Source organism: Suricata suricatta, chromosome 2 (genome assembly GCF_006229205.1).
Source record: "Suricata suricatta isolate VVHF042 chromosome 2, meerkat_22Aug2017_6uvM2_HiC, whole genome shotgun sequence".
Classification (NCBI taxonomy): domain Eukaryota; kingdom Metazoa; phylum Chordata; class Mammalia; order Carnivora; family Herpestidae; genus Suricata; species Suricata suricatta.
The window spans coordinates 6951845-6966302 of record NC_043701.1 but is presented as its reverse complement, the minus strand read 5'-3'; the positions used below and the strand labels follow the sequence as shown (position 1 = coordinate 6966302).

General features: G+C 45.0%; 1 protein-coding gene across 3 annotated transcripts in view; it reads left to right on the top strand.

The window, feature by feature from the left end:
- The first annotated feature begins 13087 nt into the window (after positions 1-13087).
- Positions 13088-14458, top strand: part of CUL1 (cullin 1) — an 85355-nt gene continuing 83984 nt past the window's right edge. The window contains exon 1 of one of the 3 annotated variants that reach the window (XR_003902450.1): positions 13088-13185. The gene's annotated coding sequence lies outside the window, so the exon portion shown is untranslated. Of the gene's footprint in view, positions 13186-13218; positions 13243-14458 lie in introns of those variants that run through there. The other 2 variants (XM_029921906.1, XM_029921915.1) reach the window with 2 other exon arrangements.

The following is a 14458-nucleotide window of genomic DNA, read 5'->3' as shown; positions in this document are numbered from 1 at the left end:
GCGGGGTCGCTGGGAGCCTCGCTCAGCCACCTGTGCCGCGGGGGGCGGGGGGGAGGGTCTCTGGAACGCGACGACTAAGAGGGAGTTGCTCCTTGAGACTGATCCCCAAAGTTAGGGGCTTTCTCTCTTTCTCGAGCTCTTTGCCAAAACCAGGATTCTCTTTTCCGATTGGATCGCTGTTGTTGCTTTTAGTTCGGAGCTGGGGTTAGTGGTAAGTGTGCAAATACGGAATCGCAGTTAACTCAAGTTATTTATGTGCTGTTGGTAATTGCCCTTCCCCGAAGTGGCGTTAAAACAGTCAAAGTTAGGAGTGGAGTAAATGGTCACGCTGTTTTTGAAATGCACTTATCCGAGCGGCAGAAGGGGAGCTAACTTCACTTTTACTTTAAGCCTTGAGTTTACAGAACCTGAATTGTGTGCGGTTTTAAGTTTAAAACCTCGTTTTGTGGCCACTTTGTCTACCTGATTTTCTGAGATCCTGGAGAACTTTTTATGGCTTGTGTAGCAAAATAGGAAATGTTTGAAAAGCAAAGCCAGTTGTTTTGTTAGAGAATTTGGGGGCGCCGGGGAGTGGGGAGATAGGAGATTTTCATTGTTTAAAAAGGTTCTTGGATATTAGATTTTTTTTTTTAATTTGGCAGTGCTGTTTGGTGCTGTTCCTGGTAAGTTGAATCGTATGTCCAACTCTGAAGCGCACACACTTTAACCCTAGTATGCCCATTTTTGGAGGTTTCTAGAGAGTGCTCCTTACATTCCAGCGGGGTGGCTGAATTACTTTCTGAAAATATTAAACTTTTTTCCTGGTTGGCGCCATCTTTTAAAATCGATTTTGCCAGAAAAGAAAAAGAAACACTGTAGCTAGCTAGGATTTCAATTTCTCATACCTCTCCCAGGGCCACATGCTCAGGTCTTTGCAGCAGGGGTGTCTCCACATGAGGAGGGCTAAGGGACACATGAATGCCATAGCTGAGTCTGCAGTTTCCTCCCACCTTACGGCCCCTAAGACTCCTTTGCCTCTTGCAGAGTATTCACGAGGTAAGTAACCTAGTGTCCATTGTCTTACAGCCTTTACACATTTCAGACTGTGAAGTCCTTGAAGGCAAGGGATAGGCCTTATTTGTGCACCCCCAAAATAGCATATAACTTGGTCCTGGGTGCCTCAGTTGTTTTTTGATTGAATCAATCCACGATAATTGTGATCCCCAGGGTTTGGCCACTTCTGATGTGGCCTGCAGAAAACACCACACTTGGACTGGTAGGAATGCAAATTGTATTATAATTGCTGTTCTAGAGCCCACGATCTGAGGCAGGGCCCCAACAGAAAAAATATGCTCGGGTTTTCTTTGGCTGTGGAAATTCAGGAAAGTGTTAAGAAAACAAGTGGCAAAACTTTAATTAGCTTCCCCCCCCACCCCGCCTTAGAACTAGTTTTAAGGTGCAGCCTTACTTTTCTTGAAGTTTTTTTTTTCTCTCCCCCCTCCCCAACAAGATTGAAGTATTTTCCCCGCAGGTTAAATATTTGCAGCCTTGCTTTTGAAGTGAAATCCCTTGGTAGCTGTGACTCTTTCCCTTTGAAGAGCTGAGTCTGATATGTGACCTCTCCTGTTGGAGTGGCCGTCCTTCCCTTGAGGGCCTTTTTTTTTTTTTTTTTAATTCATTTTTGTCAGAGACCGACAGACCGAGCATGAGCACAGGAGGCAGGGAGAGAGAGGGAAACACCAAATCTGCAGCAGGCTCCAGGCTCTGAGCCGTCAGCACAGACCCCGACATTGGGCTCGAACTCGCAGACGGTGAGATCATGACCTGAGCTCAAAGACGCTTAACCTACTGAGCCACCCAGGCGCCCCTTTCAGCCTGGAGAATTAAAATGAAGGTACTTTAAACCGAGAGGCTGTTTCTTGCCATTCTTCAAGTTGAAAATCAGGGCCCAAAAAACTTAGGAATGTATTTGTGTTTTTCTTCTTTGCTGTTTCAGCCCCGCATACTTCCCAAAGCCCTGAGCCTCTGTCTTCATCAGCTGAGTCAGTCTGGAATATGATGGCTTCTGGGGAGCTTTGGCTCATTTTGAACTTTTCTTTGAGATGTGCCTAGAGAAAAGACCATTTTTTAAGGACCAGTTCTAGGTTCACCTTGCTCTGTTTTCGGATTCCTGGTACTTTCTCAGTAAAGTGTGTTCTTTTGTTTGTTTTTCAAAACTGAGAAGGAAACATTAAATGAAGAGTGAATGAAATTTGAAGGGCCTTTATATTTATTCTATTATTAAGGACTTTCAGCTCCCCACGTACATTTAAGAATGCATGCATTAAACAGAATTATGATACTTAATGACGTTAAAATTTTTATTTACACAGACATTTTCCAGCCCCATGTATGCTATTTATTTTTGCTGAGGGCGTTTTGCATAGAACATTTTTGCTTGGTAGAAAAGACCTGGGGTCTAATTCCAGCTTAACTTTGCTGGGCCTGTATTTCCTCATTTGTAAAATAAGATGGTTTTAAATTGATGCTATTTTAAGATTTCTTTAGGCCTTCAAAGTGTGTGTGGATGCCATGGGAATGTCACAGCTTTTAACAGCATCTGAAAAACTGTCTTCTAAAGCATATTCTCACTCATGTTTGAAAAACAGACTTGTGAAACCTAAGTTTGATAGTCATTTAGATGTTTTCCTTTGGGAAACGTGGATCATGTAAGCGGAGGCCCCCACTGGCTTCCACTGCCTGCTGTAGCCTCACTGTGGCAGTTTCCCGTGTTGTCCCTTTGTCCTCTGCTCCTCTCGGGAGTACCAAAGCCCCCTCTGTCACCTAACGGACTCCTTCAAAACAGTTCCACTTAGGGGCGCCTGGGTGGCTCAGTCAGTTAAGCGTCCGACTTCAGCTCAGGTCATGATCTCACAGTTTGTGGGTTCAAGCCCCACTTCGGACTCTGTGCTGACATGACAGCTGGCTCAGAGATTGGAGCCTGTCTTCAGATTCTTCCTCTCTCTCGGACCCTCCCCTGCTCGCTCTGTCTTGCTCTGTTTCTCAAAGATAAATTAAAATAAATAAATAAAAACTGATTTAAGGCCCCGACCTCTTGTCCCAACCCATCCAGGGCTAGGAGCCCCCATGCACCCCAGAATCCTATGAGGCCTGTCCTGGGTCCCTGTCCCAGCAGTTTACCCTCTGATTAAACTGGGTGGGTTCTCTCCCTTGGACAGATCTCCATTACAGCTGGGAACATATGCCATCCATCTGTCCCCTGCACCTAGCACCCTGCCTGTGTCTACATTCAACTCCTTCTGGGTTCGATAACACACCCCTGCCTAGAATCTTCACCAAACTTCGTGATGTGTAGGTGCCGCTGCCTAATCTACCTTACGGCATAGAGCTAAAGAAACCCAGGCTGTGAGTACTTCAGGTCAGACCTAGTAGGTAGGGGGAGCCTCAGACGTGGCAGACACCCCGGAGCTCAGGACTGCAGGCAGCTGCTTCCTGAGTGTTTTTCAATGAAAGTGAAAGAGGAGAAGAGAGCAGAATGGAAATGCTTTAAAGATTGATAACTGATCATTACAGCCGAATTCATTGTGCAGAACTCTGCTTGGCCACCAAGAACGTGCTTATCATTCTTCTCAGTCTTTCAGTCACTGGTGGACACAGGAGAGTTATTAGGCACTAATGGGATAGACACGAACAGTTCAAGGGTCTCCTGGGTAGCCCAGCTGATAAGCGTCCAACTTTGGCTCAGGTCCCATGATCTCAGGGTTGCTGAGTTCAAGCCCTCCGTCAGGCTCTCTGCTGTCAGCACAGAGCCCGCTTCAGATCCTCGATCTCCCTGTCTGCGCCATCCCCTTTTGTACACATACTCTCAAAAATCGAAATAAATACATAAATAAAAGAAATAACAGTTCTGGAACATCGGGACTGTTGTTAAATTGGGTGTGATTCGTTGGCCTTGCAAAAATTTATAAAACCATTTTAAGACTGTTCAGATCTAACGAGTTGTAATTTTTAAAAAAGGCCTGTGTTAGAAAATATTTTGGAAAACCTAGCATGAAATGTGTGCAGCCATTTAAAATCTGTGTGCGTGATGTAGGTGCTGCCGAAAATATTTAAAGTAGTGCAAACTGGTTGTAATTTTAGGGGGGTGAACTTGTGTGCTTTTTAATGTCTTTCCAAAAAATGTTTTAAGAAACAATACAGCATTTTTTTTTTAAGTTTTTTAATGCTTGTTTATTTTTGAGAGACAGAGTGCGAACAGGGGAGGAGCAGAGAGAGAGAGAGAGAGAGAGAGAGAGAGAGACACAGAATCCAAAGCAGGCTCCAAGCTCTGAGCTGTCAGCACAGAACCCAACGTGGGGCTTGAACCCACGAACGGTGAGATCATGACCTGAGCTGAAGTCAGATGCTCAACCGACTGAGCCACCCAGGCACCCCTAGATACAACATTTTTTAAGAAATAAAATGATCGCAGGATGGCAAAAGCCTCTACCCGCACACCACCAGAAGTAGGAACTGTAAGGGAAAATAATTCCTGTAAAGGAAAAAATCAGAGTAAGTTTCTGTATGTTAAAATGCCAGAAACAGATGGGCAAATGGCAAGCTGAGAGAAATATCAGAAACTTACAAGCAATTTAGCTTTCCTTACAAAAAGGGGGTTTGTAAACTAATTGGATATAGAAGGCAACTTCCTCTGCCATGGAAAAAACATGCACAAACTAGTACTTTCTAAAGAAGGAGCAGGAAACATGAAAGTTTCACCTCTACCAGTACTAGAAATGCCAATCCGTGAGATCCTGTTGTTAAAAATGTTGGCATATGTGAGAAAATAAACCGCTTCTGGTGAGCCCACTTGTGCGTTACTAGAAGGTGATTTAGTATGACTTTCTGAGAGAAGTCTGTGACACAAGCTTAAAAAATAATGAGTGCCCTTTGACATCACTAATTCTAAAATTTAGTCTAAGAAAAGAGTGAAAATGGTGAATAGATTGACACTCATGAGGACACTTACTAACACCCTCAATTTGAGCATTTGTTTGCAGTGTTTGGCTGTTAAGGACAATTATTTCATCATTTGTAGATAACTTTGATTTTCTGTAAATCTGTATTCATGATTATTCAGTGAGCATTGACAGAAACATGCTATAGAACCATTTGTAATGTCTAAGATTTCAGGGTTTTGGTTTGTGAGTGTACACCTTAAATAAAAAGATCATAAATCAAAAAGTCATAGTGATTATCTTTGAGCAGTGGATTTTATGGGCTATTTTTAGTTTAGTCTCTGGTTTTCATTTTTTCCTCCAGTTTTCTGTAGTGCACGTGTATTTGTAAAACAGTGGATTAATTTGTAAAAATGATCACAGAAAAAACTGAGCTGGTGGGTCTCCTTGGAGCAAAACGGAAATGGCCTTGGCATTGGCTTTGCACGTGGCCGCATGGTCACGGACGGTTCCGTGGGTGCGGGGAGGGGCTGTGTGATTTCCCCTTCTTCCCACCACATCTTCATCCTTCAGCCGTGCCAGGTCCCTTCACGTTTCATGCTCTCCCTGAAACCTTGTTGATCTCCTGGAACTCATTTATATTTTGAGATTTTATAAATTCTAGCCCTGGATTATGTACTGACCAGATGTCTTCAGTCTAAAGGCTTGGTGATGCTGTGAACTTCCCATCCTTTTTTGCTTCCTCCTAACTCCTAGGAATAGTAGGTGTGTTCTTAAATTGAGCATGTATTCTAAATAACACAGATGAGCGGTGCGGTTGGAATTAGGCAAAAAGAGGTACATAGAAGTACGGCACCAAATGCCAGGAGTAAAATGCCTTTGCTACGTAGAAGTTCATTAACTGTGTACTGACTGAAATAGTCAAGTATGCCCGAGAAGCAGCTGAAAGTCAGGACGTGGGGGAAAGGCTGGAGCCTGGACCTGCCTCCCGACAGGATGGAAGGAGGCCTGCCTTCCTTCCAGCCCGGAGTCCGGTTCTGCCAGACCGGAGAGAAGTCTCACTCTTCACCTTCCCCAGGAGGGTGGAAAAGAGAAAGCCTGAGAGTGGGGTCTTCTGACTTCCGCCACATGCAAGATGCAAAATCCGGGAAGCTAATTTTGCGGATTCATCTTAATGTAACAACCACTTTTTACTCAGCACTTTGAATGTGCCAGCGACCAGGCTGAACCCACGTTGATGACTTTGGAGCTGCTCTCCCTGGACTTTCTGCCCCTTGCAAATGCCTCACTTGGGACAGAAGCCTCTCCTCCACGTTCCTGGCTGATGGTGAACTTGGACGCGGGTGCCAAGACATTTTACTAGTGTTCAGAGACTCCCCCCATCAGTGTCTCCTATTTGATACGGCAAAGAAAGAGCACCAGCAGGGGACTCAGAAGACACACAGGGGAGGACAGCTTCGTGGTGCTGCAGATACTCAGCCTGTAGAGCAGTTTGCCCAGAGTCATCCCCTCGGTGGTGCTTTGTAAATGATGTGTGTGTTGGTGACTTTGCCATGTGTGGGTTTTAGTGTCTGCAGGTTGGCTGGGGCTTGTCTCCGGTGAGGCATGTCATATCATCAGTTTTATATCGTGAAGCTTCGTTTGCTTTTGTGGGGTTTTGGGGGTCACTTTTTCTCATGAAGGTGCTCAGCTTTACACATTTATGACACGTTTACTGCATTGTCAGAATTTTCATTTAGAGCTACAGTTGTCCATCTGTGTTCTGTGACATGGGAATTGTGGGGGTGAGAGAGAAGGTCTGTGAATACATAAATGTAGGAAACGGTTGCATATCGAGGAACCTGTAACATGTTAGTAGATGTTGCTGTTGTTACAGGGAGATCTGTATCTTCCAGGGGATATATGTCTTCTAGGGTGTGTGTGTGTATCTGTAGAAGGTGTACCCTTAAAACAGCCTGTGAAGGAGGAAAGCCCTTCTGCCGCCTTAAAGAATGTATTTTGTTTTGTAGAACACATATTGATTTTAGAGTCCTAGAACGTGAAAAATACGCACCTCGCAGCGGCCAGTGATCACAGTATATGGACCGTGTGTCTTTGGCAAGCAGTGATCATGGAGTCCGGAGGCACTTTTGTTCTTTGGAGCCGCGTGTGGGATGACGTGCAGCCTGGGATCCTGACAGTACTGTTCTGTGTGTAGTTGTCTAGAAACGATTTCTGCTTCACTGTATTCCGTGTCTCACCTAAATGCTAGTACAGGAAGTATCTTAAAACAGTTTTTCTAAGCCCATGGATTAGCTTTAATCTGTAGTCAGTGCTGAGGAGCACCAGCACAATCAAAGCGTGTGTCACCCATGTTTTCTTGGTGGTGTCCTGCTAAAAGTACTTTCTAACCCTGGAAAATACTGGTTTAGGACCTATTCACTACAAAGATATATCAAAAAAATTTTTCTCTGAAACTTGAAACTGCCTAGACTGGGAAAGCATGTCAATTGGTTGAAAATCAGAATTGGTGTCTCTTGGGGCGCCTCGGTGGCTCAGTCAGTTAAGTGTCCAGCTTTGGCTTAAGTCATGATCTCATGGTTGGTGGGTTAGAGCCCCGTGTCAGCCTCGGTGCTGACAGCTCAGAGCCTGGAGCCTGCTTTGAATTCTGTGTCTGCTTCTCTCTCTGCCCCTCCCCCATCCAGTCTCTGTCTCTCTCAAAAATAAACATTAACATTAAAAAAAAAATCAGAATTGGTGTCTCTTTATTGTCTTCTTCCCTGCTCTTTCCCATGGGTTCTCCTGCATTTCTAGCTTGGTGGTTTCCAGAGTGTAAACAGTGTTCTCAGGAGGTGTTAGGCCAGATTAGTTTGGGAGGCAATACCAGGTCTGTTTTCTGGAGCATTTTGGCCTCTTCAAGAAGGGAGGTTTAACATGCAGTGATTCCCAAAGTTCTCAGCCAAGTCACCCTTTTTTTCCCTTGAAAGATCTCTGGACATGTGAGCTTGCACAGAGACTACTTTGCTCTTCTAGTTCTGTTCTTCTAATGGACTTTCAAGAGATCTCTCCTTGACTTGAGTCTCTGTCCTAGTTTCTTTTGCTGTGGGGACTCCACTTTTTCGTGGGCGGAGGTAGTTGTGATGGTTCCAACTGGTTCTAACCGTTGGGTCCGTGGCCTCCTGCCCAGCTCCCTCCGCTCTGACCTCCAGCCTGTCCTCAGGGCTTTCTGTCTGGCTGCTTGGTCCTTAATCCCATTTCCTCTTAACGCCCCTGTGTTGCTGCCTGTACTGGCCCAACTTCTGTCTTGCCAGCATTATACTGAGCCACCCAGTCTTACCAGTTCTTCCTTCACAGTGCTGTGTGCTCGCACCCTCCTTTTTGGTTCCGGTGCCGGCTTCCTGACCTCGTGCTCCACCTGTGTTTGGGCCCTGCCGCCCGCCCATCCGGTGAAAAGAGCCTGCCTTCCCCCCCCCCCCCCCCCCCCCCCCCCCCCCCCCCCCCCCCCCCCCCCCCCCCCCCCCCCCCCCCGTGTGAATTTGAGTCTCAGTGATTTCGTGGAAGGGGCTCTGCTTTGGGTTCTCGACCATCCTCCACCTTGCGATCCCACCTCCTCCCTGGAAGCCCAGAAAAGCCCTGCGCGCCCAGCTCTGGGCACAGGGCCGCAGGCCGGGCAGCGGGCAGCCGGGATGTGTCCCGATGCTTCGGACCGGGAGAGCCATTTCTGTACTGCAGCTTGATGCGATCCCAATAAATCAGCCCCGTCTGGAGGAGTTCTGTCAACTTTGAGATTTTGCCTGTGAGGTAGAAATTTTCTTCTGATAAGCTGATTTTTAGAAAATGTCTGTGGTTGAAGGATTCACAGACTATAACCAACAAACCCTGCTGCACTAAAATTTCCTTTTGATGGTTTGGATGTGGTGTGAGGTAAACATCAATATATGGCTTTTTTGGTAGCTGTGTTAGGTGAGTGTGCGCGTGTGTTTGTACGTAGGACGGTAGGGTCCCTTAATAGTTGTAGTGGAAAGTAACTTTAAAACATTCAGATAACTCTTGGCAGCAATGAATGGAACTGCAGTTTCACATTAGAAGGATTTTGGTTTTTTTTAATGTGGACGAGTGGGTTTGGAGGTATTGCAGGTCTAGTATAGACTAAGTGAACACATACTGTTTGCAGTCTGGAAAAAATTAGTCCTAAAATGTGCTTTCTACAGTTCATTGCATTTACGCCTTGCATAAAAGTTGGTTTCTTTACAAAGTGTTGATATGTAAGTGTTATTTCAGAAAATTGAGTTGCTGGTGAAGCCCAGGTCCTCTGAAATGTCCATTTTTTTTGTACACGTGTTTTACCCCCATACAGAACTATGGGGGGAATCTGAATTTTGTGATTTTGGTGTTCTTTAAAAAATACTCGTTTTCAACTGGAAACATGGCTTGATGGTTTTCAAAATAGGCTCTTCAATGAATAAGCTTGAAAGTTGTGCTTGAGAAAGAAACAGAAGTTAATGAAGTACATTTTGTGAAATCAAGAATGTTGACGGACATTTCTTTGAGGCTTCCCACATTAAACTTGAGTTTCACAACAAAGATGTTAGTACTTCCCCAGTCAAAACTAGTGTGTTGATAGAAGTCAGGAGGGTGGCTCAGTCGGTTAAGCATCCAAATTGGACTCAGGTTGCAGTTCACGGGTTCCAGCCCTGGGGCCACAGGCTCTATGCTGACACCTCAGAGCCTGGAGCCTGTTTTGGATTCTGTGTGTCCCTGTAATGAATAAATAAATGTTAAACAATTTTTTTTCAACCACAGTCTTAACCTGTAGGATATTCTTTATTTGTATTTATGTGTGGGTTTCAATAATTGTAGGGATGCACAAGAGCTGCTTTTCTGTTTCTTCTGCCTCTAAACAGTAACCTAAAAAAAATCACCAGTTTTATAGTGACTACAAAAACCAGTTAATTGTGCACACCATGAGAGAAATTCACTACAAATTTTTGCAACTAGAAAGAACTGTCTTTACTAGGAGCAGTTCCTTTTTTTTTTTTTTAAGTAAAAATAGTTGGAGTGTGACTCCCTGTCAGAATCCTCCTAGGGGAGGCTGATGTTTGGGCTTACCACATTTTTCCTTTGTTATGGAGATGCAGGGTGTTTTGAATCTGGGTGGAGAGCAAGATTTAAAAACAATAACCCTCACCTGCCTCAAAAAAAAAACTTATTGAAGGTTTTCATCGAATGGCACGTTTTCCGTGAGCTCAGATGTACTCAAATAATTGAGACTGAATTTATAATTTAATTACATTTGTTTGACTCAAAGCCCAGGTTTAATACATGCACGCATATTATGTATCACTCCCATAGTGTTTCCCTAGTATTTATAATGTTGGAAGATGTAAGTACTTGACGTTGTTATAGCTACTAAGGACTTTTTCAACAAGCTGCTTTTTTTTATCAGTGCAGCGACTGAACATGTGTACAGAGGAGGTGCAGATCTCTGACAGGTGGACCCACAGGAGCAGTAGGTGGCATCCGGCTCATAGAAACCCTAGTAATTAAGACCCTTGTCCCAGGGCGCCTGGGTGGCTCAGTTAACAGACTGACTCTTGATTTCAGCTCAGCTCATGATTTCATAGTCCTGGGATAGAGCCCCCATGAGATTATCTCACTCTCTCGCTCGCTAACTCACTCGTTCTCCCCCACCCCCCTGTGTCTGTCTGTCTCTCTGTCTGTCTCTCTCTCGCTCTCAAAATAAAACAAACTTGGAAAAAAAAAGACTTGTCCACACACTAGGAACATTTCAGCTAAAGGAAGTGATTCTTGATTTCCCTTGGTGTCTTCAGGAGGGTGAATAAATTGTTAGAATATATTCAAATCAAAATGTAAAAACTCTACATCAGATAGTGTTGAGGTAGGACTCTTGATCCTTTTTAAATCAATTTGTAGTGAAATGAGAAGTGTCTTTGAAAGGTCACTTAGCCCAGGAAAGTTGCTGACCAGAATTTTGACTCAGGGTTGATTTTCTTCAGTGCTGGTGGTGCACGAAGTCATGAAAAAGCTAGAGAAACCCCAGAATAGGTGGTCTTGTTCGCTAGTGGTGCGGTAGCTTTCACGGTCAGCCTTCTGAGCGGATATTACAGACTGCGCTCGCCACTGCCGGGAAGACTTCGGCGCATGCGCACAAAGTTTGGGGAGTAGTTGAACGCCACCATGGGACTTAGGGGTTGAGACTTCATTTAAATGAAAGTTAAATGGGAGGGGGTGTCTGGGTGGCTCTGTCGGTGAAGTGTCCAACTTCAGGTCACGATCTCTTAGTTCATGAGTTCAAGCCCCATGTCAGGATCTGTGCTGACAGCTCAGAGCCTGGAGCCTGCTTTGGATTCTGTGTCTCCTTCTCTCTCTGCTCCTCTCCCATTCACTCTCTGTCTCTGTCACTCTCTCAAAAGTAAGTAAACATTTAAAAAAAAATTTTTTTTAATGAAAGTTAAAAGCACTTGTGGTACCTCTTACTGAGGCAGCTTACCCCCGGTGTATGAACCTCCCCAGAAGAGGGAGAGGCCGGCCCCTGCACGCGCCCGGTGATGGTACCTCCTTCCCCAGCCGAAGGCGTGAGTCTGCATGGACACCCTTGGTGGCCGGAGGATGTTTCTGTACCGCCAGCATCCCGCTCACCTCCAGAGCGACTGTGACCCGCTGTCTGTATCTGTGTAGCCATGTTAGCCTGGGTCCTGACATGGCTGCGGCACTGGCACAGAAGAGAATTTCTCGGGTGCTGATGAGCAGTTGAAAGCTCTGTTTGAGGGTTTTCCAGCGTTGGTGGCTTCAGTATGACAGCACCGCATCCATTAACTGGTAAGATAGGTAAGCATTTTTCAGGCTGGCATTTTAAAGCATATTTGGTGGTAGAATGAAAGATTCAGATGAGTTTTAAGAAAGATGGAGATTTCGGGGCGCCTGGGTGGCTCAGTTAAGCATCTGACTTCAGCTCAGGTCATGATCTCACAGTTCGTGGGTTCGAGCCCCGCATCAGGGTAGGTGCCGACACCCTGGAGGCTGTTTCAGATTCTGTGTCCCCTTCTTTCTTCTCTGCCCCTCCCCTGCTTGTGTTCTCTTTCTCAAAAATAAACATTAAAATATTTTTTTAATGATATTTTAAAGAAAATTTGAGCTTTACGCAACTGCTCCTGGCTGGATCCCCAGGTCCATCAGAATACAAAGCTTCACTTTAGTCTTTGGAAAGTACTGCTCTTGGTATTATCAGTTATCAGGGGTATTAAGACATTTTCAGGCAACATTAATTTACCTCATTTTGACTTAAAACATGCTAGATTTGATGTTTCTCCCCTGAGAAGTTTTCGTTGTATTTTAAATTTAAGTACCGCCGTTAGGAATTTCACGGACACCTGATGACCTTTGTAGAAGTGTTACTACAAATAAAAGCAAGTGCTTGCTGTATGCCAGGTGCTCCTCTAAACGTTTTATATGTAACTCATCTCTTGCTTTCAACACCCCTGTAAGGTCCCTGTTATTACTGCCCGTGATGGATCATTTAGGCACAGAAGGCAAGGAATCTGCAAACCCACATAGGTAGTTGGGTTGTGAAGCTAGAATTTTGAAGTCCTAAAAACATCTACATACGTTTATATACTAACTACAGTATTTGAAAAAGGCATGGTCTGGGGCGCCTGGGTGGCTCAGGTGGTTAAGCAACTGACTTCAGCTCAGGTCATGATTTCGTGGTTTGTGAGTTCAAGCCCCACGTCCGGGCTCTGTGCTCACAGCTCAGAGCCTGGAACCTGTTTTGGATTCTGTGTCTCCCTCTCTCTCTGCCCCTCCCATACTCATGCTCTGTCTCTCAATAATAAATAAAAATGTTTAAAAAAATTTTTTTAATTAAAAAAAAAAAGAAAAAGACATGGCCCCATATAATGCTGAGCCACGCTTCCTGAATCGTTTCTGCAGTAGGAAACGCATTTTATGAGAGAACCTTGGGCGTCCCCAGGCAGAACTGAGATAAGTCGTGCACTGAGGGATCCTTCCCTTATTCTGTGCGTTCTTTCTTTTTTACTTTATTAAGAAGTTCCGGTTGCCATTACTAAGTGGATTTCATGATCCACGCCTCAATGAATTGTAGCCCTCGACTTGAGAAGCAGACCTGTAGATAGTCACGGTTAAATGTAATACCATTTTTCTTTGTTTTAAAGTGAACAGCGGTGCTTGGAAACAAGATACACGGCACATCAGATGAGATCCCTGCGTAAACCTGTGGGAGCCTTGTGCCGAAGCTGAGGTCCCAAGTCCGGTCTGTAGCAGTGGGACCCACTTTCTGTGGACAGACCTGTCCATCTGTACAGCACCTGTTAAGTAACAGATGTGTGGTTTTCTGTGGGCTTCTACGTTTTCTAACACACTTGATACTGGCGACGCTCGGGGTGTCCTCTTGGAGGTCATGTGGTAATGAAAGTAGGAAGGGTCTGTGCTAGCTGAATCGAGGTTCAGTTATGAATTGAATGACATTTAGGGCTCTGAGTGCAGTATGTGGATTTTTAGGATTTAAAAGGACTCTCTTGTTTTAATTGTTTCAAGGACCCAATTCCTAAGATGTTCTGAGGAGGAAATTCTGTGCCTAATGACATCTGAAATGTTTCATAATTACAAAATCAAGGGTGTGGGTGTGTTGGGGAATGAATTGAATTAGCATGTGCATATATTTATATTACATAATTAGAAAGACAAAGATCGAACACGAGAAGTCCGCTGTATTAACTCATTTAGTAGAAGTGTGAGGGCCTGCTAATTTCAAATCTCTGCTAGTTTTTAGAAGGAGGGTGGGGAGGGAAGGCCTAGAGAGAGAACTCAGCTGCTTACCCTACCCCACAGCCGTGAGTCCTGGCCTTGTTTCTTCCTTTAAGCCATTGGTGTTACTTTTTTTTCTTTTATGGCTCGTGTCAGTAATTCATCATCCTGCATCAGTCCTCCGCACCATGTCCATGCCTGTCCTCCTGGCCTTCTCCGCCCCGTCTCTGCCAGCAGGAAGTAAGAGTGCCTGTCCACAGCGGTATGGCCGCCTCTCGGTGGTGGTTCTGTGTGCTGATGGGCTGAGTGGGTGTTTATGTCGGTTTGTAATTAAGTATCCCCAGATTCAGATGTCTTAAATCCTCGGACCCGTAAATTCCCCTGTATTTCTGGAGTTCTTGCAGCACCAGGGCCTTGTGTTAGGAGCTGAGGATTCACCTGGGAACAGGGCCCCTGCCCTCCAGCCTCAGGACGGTCCTGGGGGAGATGGTGGCCTGCTTTCAGAGAAGGACCCTTAGGGGCGCCTGGGTGGCTCAGTCGGTTAAGCAGCTGACTTACACTCGGGTCATGATCTCACGGTTCGCAAGTTCGAGCCCTGCATCGGGCTCTGTGCTGACAGCTCAGAGCCTGGAGGCTGCTTCGGTTTCTGTGTCTCCTCTACCTGCTAATACTCTTGTCTGTCTCTCTGTCTCAAAAATTAAAAAAAAAAAAAAAAAAAAAAAAAAAAAAAAAAAAAAACTTTAAAAATTCAAACAAGGACCCTTAGTTATTGATGTATT